Source organism: Pseudonaja textilis, chromosome 1 (assembly GCF_049901715.1).
Source record: "Pseudonaja textilis isolate UNSWEBS1 chromosome 1, rPseTex1.2, whole genome shotgun sequence".
Classification (NCBI taxonomy): Eukaryota; Metazoa; Chordata; class Lepidosauria; order Squamata; family Elapidae; genus Pseudonaja; species Pseudonaja textilis.
In genome coordinates, this window is record NC_141990.1 from 208,877,151 (window position 1) to 208,894,337 (window position 17,187).

The window sequence follows — 17,187 nt, forward strand, 5'->3', positions numbered from 1 at the left end:
TATTAAAAATGATAATACAACTGATTGTTGGAGATTGAAAAAGAGTCTTTATGGCTTAAAGCAATCAGGATATGAGTGGAACCAATGTATAGTTAAAGAATTAACTAAGATGGGCTTTGTAGCTGGCATGGCTGATCCATGTTTGTTTAAAAGAGAAAGTAATGGTATAATTTCATTGTTGCTATTGTTTATTGATGACATAGTATTAATCACTGAAACTGAACAAGAAGCTACTAAAATAATCTCACAGTTAGAGAGGAAATTTAAGATAAAACAGTTAGGAGAAATCAAACAATATCTTGGATTAAAGATAGATAAAATTAGGGGAGGATACAAAATCTCACAGGCAGATAAAATTAACCAATTACTAAAAAGCTTTAAAATGGAACTTTGTAAGCCGTCTAAGACACCAATGAGTCAGGAGTTTAGCCATAGTGATGTTCAAAGTCCTATTTTGATAAGAACATTTATCAGTTGGTAGTTTATCTTATCTCAGTAATTGGTCAAGGCCAGATATCGCATGCAGTGTTAATCAATTAGCTAGATTTAATGCTGAGCCAACTGAAAGGCACTGGCAAGCTGCTAAACGTGTGTTAAGATACCTAAAACAAACAATGCATTATGCATTGTATTTGGAGCCTAAAGATGAACTGGAGTTTAACTGCATATGCTGATGCAAGTTTTGCTACAGACATAAATACATGAAAATCTACATTAGACACTGTAGTATTATTGGGAAAGGCATTGATTGGATGGAGGTCTATTAGACAGAAACATCTAAGTTTGTCAACAATGGAGGCTGAATTCTCATGTTTGTCTTTATTATGTATAGATTTAGTTTTGTATAAGCAATTATTAATTAATTTGGGAATTGATGTAACAGATTCTATTGTTGTTATGAAGATAACCAATCAGCAGTATGCATGACTTCAAATATTGCTGTTAAAACAAGAACAAAACACACAGATTTAAGATATTTAAATGTGAGACAATGTGTGCAAAGTAAAATGATTAAGCTGGAATACTGTATGTCAGAAAACAATATAGCAGATCATTTTACAAAGGCCCAAAGTCTGTAAAGTATAAGGCATGCTGTGAAGATTATGGACTTAAAATATAAAGTTGTATATATTGTCCTACCCAAAAGGGGAGAATGTTAGGAATGTGAGTCACCTAACAGCTATTTGGGATGGAAATATATAAACCAGGATAGACATTTTAGTACTATGTCTTTAAGAGAATGCAAAAACTGCAATTGGGTGTGGTTCTGCATTTGACCATAAGATGGAGCCAAAAAACCTGGATTGTTTAGTCTTAGGGAGAGTCTCAGGAAATCTCAGAAGAGAGTGTGAGTGAGTCTCTGTTTCCTTCTGTTGGAAAGAGTTGCCATTCCTCCATTTTTCCTTATTGACTGTTATGTAAGTCTGTTACTGAACTGTTTTTGATACTGGACTTTGATATTGGATTATCCCTGGATTGAACACTGACTGATTTAACTGTGCATTGACTTGGATTGCTTGTTTGGACTTTGCTTATACGTTTATTGAAAGTAAAAACCTACATTAGCTGTACAGTGTATCTGTGTGCTGTGTGTGTATTATTCAAACACTTCTCTCACTACGTCTCCCTGTATGCGCTCATTCTCCTAATGGGGAATTACCTCAACAACCACCTTCCCAAGGATCTGGAATATGCAGATGTTATTGTTTAATAATATTGCAGGCATTGTTACAGGATGTAAGCTGTTCAATGGAAAGCTGCCTTTTGCAATTGACCGATGATGAATTTGTCAATGTTGATAGTGCTCAAGTGGTGCTCCAAATGGTTTACGATTGCATTAAAGGCACTTATTACTGGTGCTGTCTTTGCTTTCTATTGCCCCAGTTGTCCTAGTTATGTTGCCTGATTCCTAATGACACTGCAATGTTTAGACAGGAATCTTCCTTGATCATATCTAGTAAAGCTGAAGTCTGGAGCATTTTGCGTGCAAAGAAAATTCCTCACTCTTGAGATAGACACTGTTGCTGAAATGAAGCTAGTTATTGGTTCTGAATAGAAAATAATCAGTGACTGTCATAACTTGTTTTTGTTTTTTGATAAACCACAATATATCACATATTTGTCACAGTTTGTTTTCACAATGTTGATTCAAAGGATTCGCTTTGTTCGAGACCTTTAGCAATAAAATCTTGGTGAGCCTCAGAAGACATGCAACCCAATTCTAATTCTAGAGCTTTACAATTAAATGAATAAATTGTTTTTAGAAGTTTAGACTATATTCTCCCCTTTAATAAATAATTTGAAAGAATACAATAAAATTTGTAAATAAAAATAGTGACAGTTCATAAAGATTACTAGGTACAAATAGAAATACATACTATTTCCATAGCAAGGAAGATAAAGCAGGAATGGTTAAATTGAATACTTGATTTAAAGAGGAAAATACTTTCGTATTTGGATATCACTTCTGGAATTTGTGCTTGTGAGGAAAAAAATGAAACTTTGATTTTGATTTTGTTGATTAGAAAGATGTGGTGTTATAGAAATGGCTAGTTATATATTAATATGTAAAACAAAATGTTGAGGTTGGAGTGTATCTATGTTGTACTGTACTGTGCTGGGAAGAGTTGGAAGTCAGTGCCCCCCTTTCTTTCTTTTTCTCTTCCCTCTTGTATTTCACAACCCTTTTTTCCCATTCCCTTTCCTTCCCTTAATTTCCTATTTTCTTTTCTTTTTTGTGTATTTTATACAATAAAAATAAAAAAACAGATTGATCAAAAAGAAATTTATACTGTACTGAATCCAAGGATGAAATCTTCTCATAGATACACCACTGAGTTCCATAAAGTAACGTATTTCGAACTTTGGCCCTGACAAAAATATAAAATTGCATGAAAATGGAGTTTGTCTGCTGCTTTGTATGGTAGCATACAGTAAAGAACACTGCAAGTGCACTTCCAATAGAGATCTCACTTGCAGAGTAAAACAATGGCTTAGTCAGGGTCTCCAAACTTGGCAACTTTAGGACTTGTGGACTTCAACTTCCAGAATTCCTCAGCCAGCCATGCTGTCTGGGGAATTATGAGAGTTGAAGTCCACAAGTCTTAAAGTTGCCAAGTTTGGAGAGCCCTGGGTTTAGTGAATGTCTTACTCTGTAAGAGTTTAGTTAGTGAATGTCTCACTCTGTAGTTTTGCAGCATCACAGAATTGGACTATTGCATTTGGTTGGAGAAGTCTTGGATCAGATCTGTTCTTAGCCCTTAAACTTATTGGATACAGCATTCTCAGGTAATCACCTTCACAGATAATCACCTTCTTTTCTTTGGAGAAAAGAAGATCAGTGCAGGCTGTGAAGTCATGAAACCTGCCAAGGGGTTATACAGAATTGATACGTTGCTTTGTTTATACAAATAAAAAAATGGGAATTTCTACAATTTTCTACAAAGCATAAACATGGAGAAGGCTGTGATCCTCCTCTCCTGCCAGGACACCAGCTGCTTATGGCTTTATGAAAAGGAGCATTGGTACTTACCTGACAGGCCCTTTCTCTGTGAGCTGTGAAGAGCATCCATTGTTTGGGATGATGCTTCTGTTGCTCATTTGATAGGCTGGGCTTTAATTGAGAGGACGCTCCTCCTCCTCCACGGGACTCCTCCCTAGCGTCCCCAGTTTTGGCGAAGTTGAAGTGATGAAATATTTCTTCTCCTTCTTCTCCTCCTTCATTTCTTCTCCAGCATTGGAGCACCACAACTTCTGGAGGCAAGTAGTTCCACTGATTAATTGTTCTAACTGTAACACAGTCTTCTTCAATGTGATACCAACCTGATGAGTTAAAGTAGGCGAGCTGGAAGTTCTAGGAACTGTTATCATAAAGCTGCTGTCTTGAAAAAGGCTGAAAATATAGGAAAATGCTATTAAATGTTTATAAGTAACAAGGTGAGCATATTTTTCTATGTTTGAAGGTGAGATCTTCTTATTGAGCTGAATTTCTAAGTTTAAACTTTCTGAGAAACCACCAGAGAAAAGAAGCAGCATGAGGCATAGGGAGCAGATATATGAGTATGAAAAATCTAGCTTTTATTATAAAGGGGAAAGAAAAAATACAGGGAATAAATTGAGCAAAAAAAAAAAAAAAAAAGGAGGAACGTAGTTTATAAATATATCTGTCCTCCCCCTCCTATATAACCACCATATTTTGCCTAGAATTACACGTGTTCCAGCTCTCTTCCTTCTGGACAATTAGTTTTAAAGGCCATTAAGTTAGGTCAATTGTGTCAGTTGACAGGAAGGTGGGTAAAGCAGCTCATTTATTCTTAGCTTTATGAAGATGGCGTCAAGGGTTTGAATTCATTATTACACTTAATAGCAAAGCAACGGCTTTAGTTATATGATGATGACTTCAAAGCTATTTTGCTTGGATGTTTTTGGAGCCTATGGGATAACTATAAACAGATTGCTGGCAGCTTTTTCTAGGCTCAGTTTTCCATGGCAAATTCATCCTGTAAGAGTGTCAGCTTTATAATAATTTTGGGAAACTTTGTGAGGTTTATAAAATTCAGTTTAATCACACAGGCAACATCTTAAAACACAAACACATACAGTACAGATAGATGTGTGTTTAATTTAATAATCAGTGAGTTGCCTGATTTATATGCTTAACTACATGCATTCGTACAAACAAACATATAACATATATTTCGTGAGGCTTATAAAATCCAGTTGATAGATAATTACTAATCAGATGGGTAACTCCTTGATTATTAGTTTTCACACATGTATAATGTATATACCTGCGTGCACGGACACACATATACAAACATACTATGTGGAATTCACTTAAGATTCATTTAATAGGCAATTATTAATCAGATGGGCAATTTCTTGATTAATACATTACCAAAACATACACTGCTCAAAAAAATAAAGGGAACACTTAAACAACACAATGTAACTCCAAGTCAATCACACTTTTGTGAAATCAAACTGTCCACTTAGGTAGCAACACTGACTCACAATCCATTTCACATGCTGTTCTGCAAATGGAATAGACAACAGGTGGAAAGCATAGGCAGTTAGCAAGACATCCCCAATAAAGGAGTGGTTCTGCAGGTGGTGACCACAGACCACTTCTCAGTTCCTATGCTTTCTGGCTGATGGTTTGGTCACTTTTGAATGCTGGCGGTGCTTTCACTCTCGTGGTAGCATGAGACGGAGTCTACAACCCACACAAGTGGCTCAGGTACTGCAGCTCATCCAGGATGGCACATCAATGCGAGCTTTGGCAAGAAGGTTTGCTGTGTCTGTCAGCGTAGTGTCCAGAGCATGGAGGCATAACCAGGAGACAGGCCAGTACATCAGGAGACATGGAGGAGGCCGTAGGAGGGCAACAACCCAGCATCAGGACTGCTACCTCCACTTTTGTGTAAGGAGGGACAGGAGGAGCATTGCCAGAGCCCTGCAAAATGACCTCCAGAGGGCCATAAATGTGCATGTGGCTGTTCAAATGGTCAGAAACAGACTCCATGAGGGTGGTATGAGGGCCCGATGTCCACAGGTGGGGTTGTGCTTACAGCCCAACACCGTGCAGGACGTTTGGCATTTGCCAGAGAATACCAAGATTGGCAAATTCACCACTGGCGCCCTGTGCTCTTCACAGATGAAAGCACGTTCACACTGAGCACATGTGACAGATGTGACAGGGTCTGAAGATACTGTGGAGAACGTTCTGCTGCCTACAACATCCTCCAGCATGACCAGTTTGGCAGTGGGTCAGTAATGGTGTGGGGTGGCATTTATTTAGGGGGCCGCACAGCCCTCCATGTGCTCACCAGAGGTAGCCTGACTGCCATTAGGTACCGAGATGAGATCCTCAGACCCCTTGTGAGACCATATGCTGCTGCTGTTGGCCCTGGGTTCCTCCTAATGCACGACAATGCTAGACCTCATGTGGCTGGAGTGTGTCAGCAGTTCCTGCAAAACGAAGGCATTGATGCTATGGACTGGCCCGCCCGTTTCCCGGACCTGAATCCAATTGAGCACATCTGGGACATCATGTCTCGCTCCATTCACCAATGCCAAATTGCACCACAGACTGTCTAGGAGTTGGGGGATGCTTTCTTCCAGGTGTGGGAGGAGATCCCTCAGGTGTCTATCTGCCACCTCATCAGAAGCATGAGGAATAGTAACGTCACACAGGCACGTGGAGGCCATACACACTACTGAGCCTCATTTTGACTTGTTTTAAGGACATTACATCCAAGTTGGATCAGCCTGTAGTGTTTTTTTTTTTTCACTTTAATTTTGAGTGTAACTCCAAATCCAGACCTCCATGGGTTGCTAAATTTGATTTCCATTGATAATTTTTGTGTGATTTTGTTGTCAGCACATTCAACTATGTAATGAACAAAGTATTTAATAAGAATATTTCATTCATTCAGATCTAGGATGTCTTATTTTTGTGTTCCCTTTATTTTTTTGAGCAGTGTACATACATATGCACACACACACACACACACACACACATCTATGTGTGTGTTTGTGTGTACAGACATATAGACACAAAATAGCTATATGTCAATATCCAAGAAAAATCACCAACAAAAAAACTCCCTATTGAAGTAATGTTGCACTCTTATTTCCATATCTGGTTAAAAAAATCCCAAGGAAACACAAATTGAATTCTTTCAATGAGTTATTTGAGACCGGTCCTGTGGGAAGTTCTCCAAAGAGCTGCTTTAATAAATATTCTGTGGTAAGGAAGAAATGGCTTTTCCAGAACAGGCAGAGAAGGATGGTTCTCAGAGCTGTTAGGAACCTGCAGGCTTTGCCAAAGGCTTGAAATAGGTGCTTGATTGATTTCCCGTGAATGCAAGCACAGCATTACTCTGTGCTGTGTTACAGTAACTTCTTTTTCCACACCACCTGTGCTGGGGTCAGGATCAAAGCGTTTTCCTGAGTTTTCCTTTTTGAAGCACGTACAGTCCAGCAACTACAGCTCCATAAATGAAATAATTCATATTCATTAATGTAATCTCAGTTACCAGCATAAGCCCTCACAACTCACTCTCCTATTTTATAGCTTTCTTGTAAAGAGCTGGCCATATGGCATTTCGTCAGTATTTCTCTTCCTTCCCGGGCCGCCCATTCAGGCAAAAAAAAGCTGCATGTCTTTTTTTTTTTAAAACTGGAATGTAATCTCTTTCTGATCCTGATACTTGTATGTAAGTCCTTAATGCTTGTACAGGAAGTGACTGGATTTATACATTGAGGAGAACCATTATTGTGTGGATGATGGTTTGCTGAATATGCCATAATGGTAGAATTACACAAGGTGTGAACCCATCCACCATGATTTATGAACTACGGGAGGAATTTGCACAGCATACTAAACTGGATCCATCCATCTCACACGCTGCTTTAGTGTCATGCTCGGACCTTATCACACACTTATTTTTTTAAGCACTTGAGAAAAACAGTGCAAAGTGTCATGGGCCCCTAACAACTGGCTCTAAGTCTGAACACTTAGTGATTATTGAAAGCCCTCAGAAATTTCCCTGTCTACCAATGAACTCCCTTCAATAAGGGGAAAAATGACAACAGTTGACCTTTTTCTTTTTTAACCTTCTGCACTTTTCTGATTTATAGGTAGCATAAATGTACTGTATAGTCTTAGGAGAAAAATAATTCACACATTACTTGTGGAGGAGTATATAAAGGTAACCTTTGACTTAACTATTCGTTTAGTGTTTGTTCAAAGTTACATTGGCGCTGAAAAAAGTGACTATTTTTCACATGTATCCCCATGGTTCCTTGAACAAAATTCGATTACTTGGCAACTGGCATGCATTTATGACAATCACAATGTCCCAGGGTCATGCAATCACCTTCTGTGACTCTCTGACAAGAAAAGTCAGATTCACTTAACAACCATGTTAGTAGTTGTTAAGTATGGTGGGTGAGTCCCATGAATAGGCGAGACTCGAGTAGTGAACAACAGCTCTTTATTTAACAGGCACATTCTGAGACTGGGAAACCCGTGTGGCAGCTCTTCTTATAGAGCCGGCTGCGGCTAGGCAGCCAATGACAACTCTTTGAGTTTGCCGTGCTTGGTTTCAGCCAATCGCGGCAAACCCTGTATGAGCCAATCAGGAACGTTCAAGCCGTCCAATCACAATCCGGCTTTTCTAGACCAATAGGAACGCAGGGTTTCAAGCCTGCTAATATGGAACAGTAGTAGTAGTGAGTTAACAGCTGCACTGGTTCATTGAAGAACTGTGGTGAGAAAGGTTGTAAAATGGGGCAAAACTCACTTAACAACTGACTTGCTTAGCCATGGAAATTTTGCACTTAATTGTGGTTGTAAGTTGAGAACTACTTATGCCAGTGGCGGCTAACCTTTTTTGGCTTCTGTGCCGATAATTGTGCATGCGCTCGCTTGAGCGTGCTCGCATACCAACACCCAGAAGGCAATGCGTGCTGCCTTCCATGCCCCCTGCACATTTGTGCATGATTCCCCCTCGTGCTCAGCACGTCTGCGTATGCGCGTGTGATTCCACTGCTTGTGCACCACGCACCTTTGCTCATGTGGGCGTGATTCCCCCTCGTGCGCTGTGCATCTTTGCACATGCGTGCATAATTCCCCCTCGCGCACCGTGCATCTTTACGCATGCACACGTGATGCCCCCTCGTGTGCCACATCTGCGCCTGCATGCATGGTTATCCCTCATGCGCAGCACATCCCTGCACATGTGTGTGCATCTCCTGTGCCCCGCTCTACCCCCCTGCGCATGTATGTCAGATACCCGACAATCAGCTGTCAGGCAGCGGCATGTGCGCTCATGAGCATGGGGCTCTTCTGGCTGACCTCTCATGTGCCAGGGGAAATGGCTCTGCGTGCCACTTCTGGCACACGTGGCATAGGTTCACCAACACAGACATATATCATGCTCTTGGAAAAACTCTAGATGTTCTTTGGTTACTTTATTTTAAAAATGGGCTTCTTTCAGTATAATATTAGCAGAATGAGTATGTGGAGTAGCTAAAGGATATTTGCAAGTTGTGTAGTTTTAAACAATTCCACTTCAAATTTATTCTAACACCTTAAAAGCAGTTTTTTTCTAAAATAAAGATTGTTTTATTCTTTTACATCTTTTATTTTTTACAAATCCAACACTTTTGAAATAATATCAAAGAGTTTCAGTGTCATAAAATCACAATAAAGTAGAAGAAAAAAGCAAGAAGAAATAATAATAAGAAGATCCTGATGAAAATTTCTTAATAATTACCAGTATCGTGTCCCTAGAAGGATGTTCTTTGCCATTTACTGTTTATAGATGGACTTGTCTCTGATCCAACAGTGCACGCATGACAATCAAGAGTTGCCCTTTCCAAAATAAAACATCCTATCAAACCACTGCTAAATATGGAAAATGGAAGTGGGAGGAACAAGTGTAGCCTTTGCTGTGCAGAACAGCTAATTACTGAATTGCTGGCTTTTTCCAAAGGGTTTTGTTTTCACAGTTATCACAGGCTTATTTGGCTGGACACAGCTTGCTTTGCACAGTAACGTGATGGTGTGGAAGCCAGATTCTGAGCGTTTAGATGTTAATTTTGATCTCTGTCTCTTTCGGTGTTACACGGGGACCATTCCATACCCTTAAATTATTTAGGCGAAGAACTCTTCTAAATTGGACGATTTCATTTGTTATGATAATTTCTACCAAACCTATTCTTTTCCTTTTCCGTCTTCTTCTAGGACTAACTTTGCAGTTGATAAGTGATAAGTGCATTGCAAATGCTGTTTGGCATTTTAAAAAAAAGTAACGTATGCAGGATAAAAAGTTCAAGAAAGTCATATCAGTCTATATGCTACTGGCAATTGGGCCCTTCTATCCCTTTCCCAGGTGACCAGCCCGACTCAGGCACACCAACATGTGGAGAAAGCTGCATGCATGCGTTAGGTGTGCATGCGTTAGGTGCATGTGCACGCATGTGATACCATGTGAGGCAAGGCAAGACCAGCAGAGGAGCCCAGAAGAGCCAGCAATCCAAATGCTGTTAGTCAGCTGGTGTAAAGCAAGTTTGCTTCCTGTGGTGCACCAAGGATAGGTTCATAAGTGCCAAACAGAATGAACTAACATTCCAGGCTGTCAGAACTGCATTGTGTATCTAACATGTGTGTAGATTTCCCTGACAATGTATGCCATATGCTAAATAAATAATCTTCCCTTGCTGCGGAGTATGTCCTTCTCTCAGGGCCTCTTCACCATTCCAGGGGCAAGGCCCCAACCAGCCAGCCAACCAGGGAATTCTCTTAGTAGAACAGGCTATATATGGAATTATGTGGTGGGTATATATTCATCTGTTTGTCTCTAAATACGAATTAACCTGAAAAATGGCAGTAGGGTAGTTAAGGCATCAGTTTTATGAGATACAGCCTTATCTTCTCCTAATTTTCTGAATTCAGAATTATTGTTACAAGAAAAAATTGAAGCCGGCATAATTATTTGTACCTTCAAATCTGCCATTTTGCATTTCTGTGACAAGATTCTTTCTCAGAGCTTTACGAAATGGTAGGCTGTAAAGTTCTATTGGTATGAGATCCTTGTTTTCTGAACTATGATGATCAATTTTAAACTTTTTAAATTAAATTATTTGAATAAAGAAACATCCAACTAAGTTGTCATAACTAAGCTGATTTCTAGGGTGGTTAGATTTCATTGGTCACATAGTAAAATCTCTAGCCTGAGTCAATCAATGGGCTGGATATTTTGCATGCTGAATTCAAACATGCTGAGACAGGAGAAAGGGTCTCAATCTCAATCGTTTTGGATTGTGGGAACATTTTGTATTGTGAGAAAACAAAAGTAGGCTGCCATAAAGATGGATGCCTACTCATTATACAGCTGCCATAGAGAAGGTGATCAGTCACAGTATGACAAACTACTGACATGAATATTAAAAAGTACCTAAATGAAAGGCATAGATGGAAACTTTCAGGAATAAGCCTGTTCTATGAAACCACTGTTTCAGTAAGTTCAGTAAGCTTCAGTAGGCAATATTTTTGTTTGTGCCAACTAGTCGATCAGACTAGGAAACCAATCCCATGTATGATAATGCTACTTTTTTTTTTGTAATGCTATAGTAACAAAATTTTGCAAGCCTCAATGTGCTTCCTCTTCTCTCCCTTTTATCTTCATGTGAACTAGGGTTTCTGAGACATTAATTCAAACTTGTTTCTTGACCTGGATTCTTATCGTCTTATCTGACCATTGCCTTACTAGTAATGCATCCTCCTGTCCATTGAAGCTATTCCTTCTACAATTTCACAGTCACGTCGTCTTTTGAATAAAAGAGCAATTTTATAGATCTGCTATGTACCAGTAGCACTGAACTGTTAAGTCCCATTAACCAAAGAATGCTGAGGCACCTATTTGTCTAAAGTTTCCTCAGCATTCTTTGCTTAATGGGGCTTAACAAATCATTGTATTTTTGCATATTCTATCCTGTTGTGTTCTTGAATCTACCCCATGGAGATTTTTGCCAAATTTCATCAAACCTGTTTAAAGTACAGATTTTAAACGCACATAGGCAGAATTAGAATCACTGGGTAAAAACTATTGGATAAAAGCACTGGATCAAATTCCTACATGTCTTTGATGATAAAGCAGCTGAAGTGTTGAGGCATTTCATGAACATAACAGAACCTTCTTAAATATCAGATACAACATATATTGCCTGATCTATTAAGTCTCACAGGCCAACATTTCTTCGGGGATGAGGAAAACTCAATATCACATGTCAGATATAAAATATTGTACATATATGCTTGTTGTAGCTGTATGCTTGCTGACTTCAATGCTTACCTGGCTTTTCAGTGAACAGAATTCTTTCCAAAAGATATGCAATCTTTTAAAAATGATTGTTTTGACTTCATTTCAAAGCATTATGCTTTTTTTGTTTATGAGATAGAAGAAATTTTTTGACAATAAAACTATGTTAAGAAAACAGCAGCAGCATCTAGCCCAGTTAGAACTAATGTAGAGGTTAGAAGGATAGAAACAGCTCACAAAAGTGGATAATGTGCATTAAAGCTTTTCAATCAAGCATTTGGGAAGAGTTTTTTTTCCCTGTTGAAATAAACAAATAATAATTGAAGAAGCACTTTCTCTTAGAAGCTGTTGTCTTTTCAGAAGTTGGAGGTTCTTGCAAGCTAGCCATAATTAAAATAGCAATTTCTCTTTCTTCTTTCAGCTGTTTTAAAGCAAACAATGCTCTGCTGGAAACACATTTTTTCTTTTGAAAAAGGTAAACTTTGCAGTATGTGTTGCTGTGTAACTTTCCTTCCTCTCAGCTCTGAAATGGTGGCAGCAGCAGCAATAGGAAAAAACCATGAGTTTGTCAGGCAAGCATTAGTGAATGCCTGCCAATTTAATTATCTCACAATGTATTCCTTAATGATGCTACCTTATTTTTATTTTATTTTATTTATTTTGATTTGTCAATTGCTTACAAAATAATAGGTATAAGTATAAACATGAGTAAGAATGCAGAAAATAGGTATGATTAAATGGGGACAATAGGACAAGGATGAGGGGCATGATGGTGCACTTATGCATGCCCCTTACAGACCTTTGGTGTGTAAACTTTGTAAACTTTGGGCCCCTGAATCATTGTAAACAAATAAACAATGGACAACAACTACACTCTTGTGATGAGAAGGCCAGAACAGGACAGTTATTTGCATTTCGGGTTGACAGTGGGTTATTTCAATAGGTTGGGATATTGTCACTATCTAAAGGAGTCACTGGATGCTGAATCTGGTTTGTAGCAAATGCTACAAACATTTGCTTGTAGCAATAGCAGCACTTAGACTTATAAACCACTTCATAGGCCTTTACAGCCATCTCTAAGTGGATTTACAGAGTCAGCATATTGCCCCCAACAATCCGGGTCCTCATTTTACTTAGAAGGATAGGTTGAGTCAGCCTTAAGCTGGTGAGACACAAACTGCCAAACTACTGGCAGCCGGCAGTCAGAAGTAGCCTATAGTATTGCTTTCTAATCACCGTGCCACAGCAGCTCTTGTAAAACAGGTGCTACCAAATTTGGGCTGCAAACATCAGATTAGCTACTAGATGATAGGAAAGAGTGGACATTTTACAGCCTGTATGTCATAGCCATAATAAAGCAATGCAGATACTTCATGTATAGGTATAAATGGAAACACTAGGGGATAATCTGTATTGCCATAGTTTGTTATAATGATTAAGACACAGGAGACAGTGAGTTCTAGACCCATCATAGGCACAATGTCAGCTGAATAATCTTGGGATAGCCACTTTCTCTTAGATCTAAGAAGAAACCTCTTCTTTAAAATCTTGCTGTGATGACCCGGGGCATGGCACAAAGGCAATACAGCCAAATAATAAGCAGGAGTCCTTTTATTTGCTCCAAATTTGCCCCCAGTGTTCTGGTTACCTTCTGGCTGGAGGAAAAACTCTCCCAGGAATAGCCTTTGGCTGTAGAGATTCAAGTCCAAAACATTGTCAACAAAAACTGTAACTATAAGTCCAATCAAGGCAAGGTGAGGTAATTAGTCTGGCAGGGCAAGAGAAGGAATTCCAGATGTGAAGGAACGGCAGTAAATCAACCCAGTTGGGAGGATGCCAGGAATGCAGATAACCAAAGTCAACACAAGATAAACTCACGTTTGTTCCCAACAACCGCCACTCTCAGCTTCCACTTCCTTAAACTTTCTTCCCAGGTATGCCTAATGAAGGGAATCAGGGCCCTTTCCTCCCCCGTAAGCCACACAACCCATGTTGCTCTCTTCTCCATTCCTCCCTGCATGCTCTAGGATGAAGAGGGGGTGGGCCTGGGTCTCTCCCTTGTTCTACTTCTTCCCTGCTCTGCCCAGCCAGACTTTCCTTCACAGCCAACGGAGCTACACTCCCATTCCCTGCCAGCTGTTCTTCTTCTTCCTTGGATTCAGACTCTGACAGGGCATGGCACTTGCCAAGAAAATGCAGTGACTTATTTAGGCAGTTGCCGGGAGTCAGCATACGTGCATGCATACACACCCACACACCCATACCTGGATTAAAGTAGGTGTAATTAACTTTATCTTTGAATATGGTAGATAGTTATGTCTGCAAATGGCCCACTTTTTTATAGTTTAAATCATTTTAATGCCAGGTCCTAAAAAAATAAAATTTGGCTGGATGAGAGCTGCCCTGTTTTTTTCATTCTTTATACTCACAAGAACCATATGCATCTTTCTAAGATGTGCTGTCCAAACAAACTTGTATATATGAATGCTTGTATGTTTGGTATATTTATTACACTTATATGTTTGATACCATAGTAGAGAAAATGTTTCCTCTTTATGCTGCTTGGTCATATAATGAAATGGGATGCTAAGGAAGAAAACTAAGCTTTATAGCTGTGGATTAATTAATTGAATTTTGTAGTCAAGTGAATAAGTACTGTTTTGTTTCTAGCCCTTCACAGATATCTGTTAATATGTTGGAAGTTGAAACCCACTCACCTCCTAGAAAATTGAAATATCCTAGGACAGTGGTGGCTAACCTTTTTGGGCTCCTGTGCCAAAAACTGTGTGTGCACCAGCGCGCACACACTCGCATGCCAGCATCCAGAATGCAATGCACGCCCCCTCCCCACACCCTCTACTCATGCACATGCAATCCCCTCTCCCACCACCCCTTACGTGCATTGCATCTCACAGCTGATTTTTCGGCTGGTTTGAAGCCTTTTTCGGCCTCCCAGAGGCTTGGAAAAAGCCTCTGCAAGGCTTTTCAGGCCAAATTATAGGCCTGTTTTGTCACTTCTGGTATTACATCCTAAGAAACCCCAAAGACAAGATCCAGCTAGAAAACCAAGGAGTTTATGAAATACCATGCAACAATTGCCCAGCCACATACATTGGACAAACCAACAGGAGAATAAATGCACGCATCGCAAAACACAAGAATGCAGTCAGAAAAGAAGAAAATATTTCCTCCCTTTCCCAGCACCTTAAAGCCACAGGACATGAAATTAATTTTGAGGGAGCCAAATTAATCTCCAGTACTGAACTCTTCAATAAGAGAATAATCAGGGAAGCCATCGAAATAGAGAAACACCCCCATAATATGAATAAATGGGATGATACCTCCCACCTACCAGACAACTGGAAACTAGCCCTTATCAACAAACGAGTCCCAGCCACAAAAACCAACATCGGACCCAAAGCAACACATGACACCACCACCAATCTCCCTCACCAGACTCAAACCCAAACCACCCTATAGACGAAAGGCAACCATTCTCCAGAAACCAGACCATAGTTGCATCACCAGCTGCCACACACCCCAACCCCCAAACCAAGCAAACTGACACATGCCATGAACACATAGCCAGGCCTCAAACTCGGAGCCAATCCAAAACTCGGAACGTCATATCACAGCCACCTGCTCAGGATATCACATCACAAAACCTCAGGATGTTACAACACATCTAATGATCCAGGAGATTACAGCACAAAACCCAGGATGTCACAACAATAGAACTCAGAAGGTCATCACACAGCCTATGACCTAGGTCATTATAACCCAGGAGATTACAGCACAAGACCCAGGATGTCAAAACAATAGAACTCAGAAAGTCATCACACAGCCCATTACCCAGGCCGTTACAACACAGGAGGCTGATAGACACACAGCCAATACCTCAGCCACACATGTTCTTATGAAAAAGCCAGCCAATCTGCAAACATCAACTCCATCAACCAATCAAGAAATGACAACACAGCCAACCTCCCCACCAGTATTTATAGAGAAACAGCAGCTCTGATCACTCTTTGCTCGCACAAGCATGAAACCGAAAGCACTAGCCTGAAGATGGTGAGTAAGACCTCATCAAAATGTCACCAAGATACTCTCAATCTTACACGGGAAAAGACTCAAACATGGCAAGACCTGCAGATAGATAGATAGATAGATAGATAGATAGATAGATAGATAGATAGATAGATAGATAGATAGAGGATACTACTTATCCTGTATCTATATCTATATCTATATCTATATCATCTATATCTATATCTATATCATCTATATCTGCCTCTGCCTCTATATCTATATCTATCTATATCTATAACTATATCTGCCTCTGCCTCTATCTATCTATCTATCTATCTATCTATCTATCTATCTATCTATCTATCTATATCTATCTATCCTACTTATCCTGTATCTATGCTTGAAATTAAATATATGTGCCTCATTCCAAGAATTCTCAAAATGTAGGTTGTGAGCAATTCAAAGAACTGGAATTTTTTAAAAAGATGACCTTGCTTGTGCTCTTTGCAGTGGAGAGCAAAACCTGGAGCAAGTTTTCAGATCTGGTAAAATCCATCTGACCAAATGGCAAATTTATCCACCGGATACTTATCGAAAATCCTATTTTAAATATTTAATATTTCTGATTCAGTTATTTATGTATTATTTAGCTGTCTTATTGAGGGATGCTTCACAAATTCATTTATCATTTTGTATTATTGCAGAGTTTGAGAATTCTTGCCCTATGGGTTGAGGAAAATGAACTCTTCTCCCATTACAATTCTTACCTTTTCCTTTAGGAAAACGGATCGTTAAATCTGCAGAGACTAAGTGGCTCTCGGCTGCAACATTTACAGTAATTGCTATTTCCCCCCCTTCTTATGGTGATAGCAACTTGGTATTAGTAGCTCCATTAGCCCTTCAGCCTGTATTGAGGTGGTTTGTGGTTAAATAAAACAACAGCTTGTTCTTCAGTTGATTGAATCAGACCATGGATTCTCAATAACAGAAGCAACCAGTAGATTGAGCTCTTGAAAGGAAAGGCATTTCTTCTGGTTTTTGGAGAACTGCTAGATGGCTAATCCCCCTTCCCAAATGTTGGGTTTCAATCTGCATGGTGAATGTTCCTCTTTTTCTGAAATATTTTACTAAGTCTAAATTTCATTCCCCTTGGAGAATTGTGTAGGAAAACAAAACACGGAAATATTTCCTCCTATCAGCTACTACGCTTGAACTGAGTTGAGAAATGCTATGTATCACAGCTTCTCCATCCGTTTGGAGGAGTAGATCAAAAGCAGAAGAGAAACTCTTCATTCTGCATTAGGTTTTTGTGCTCTAAAATTACTAC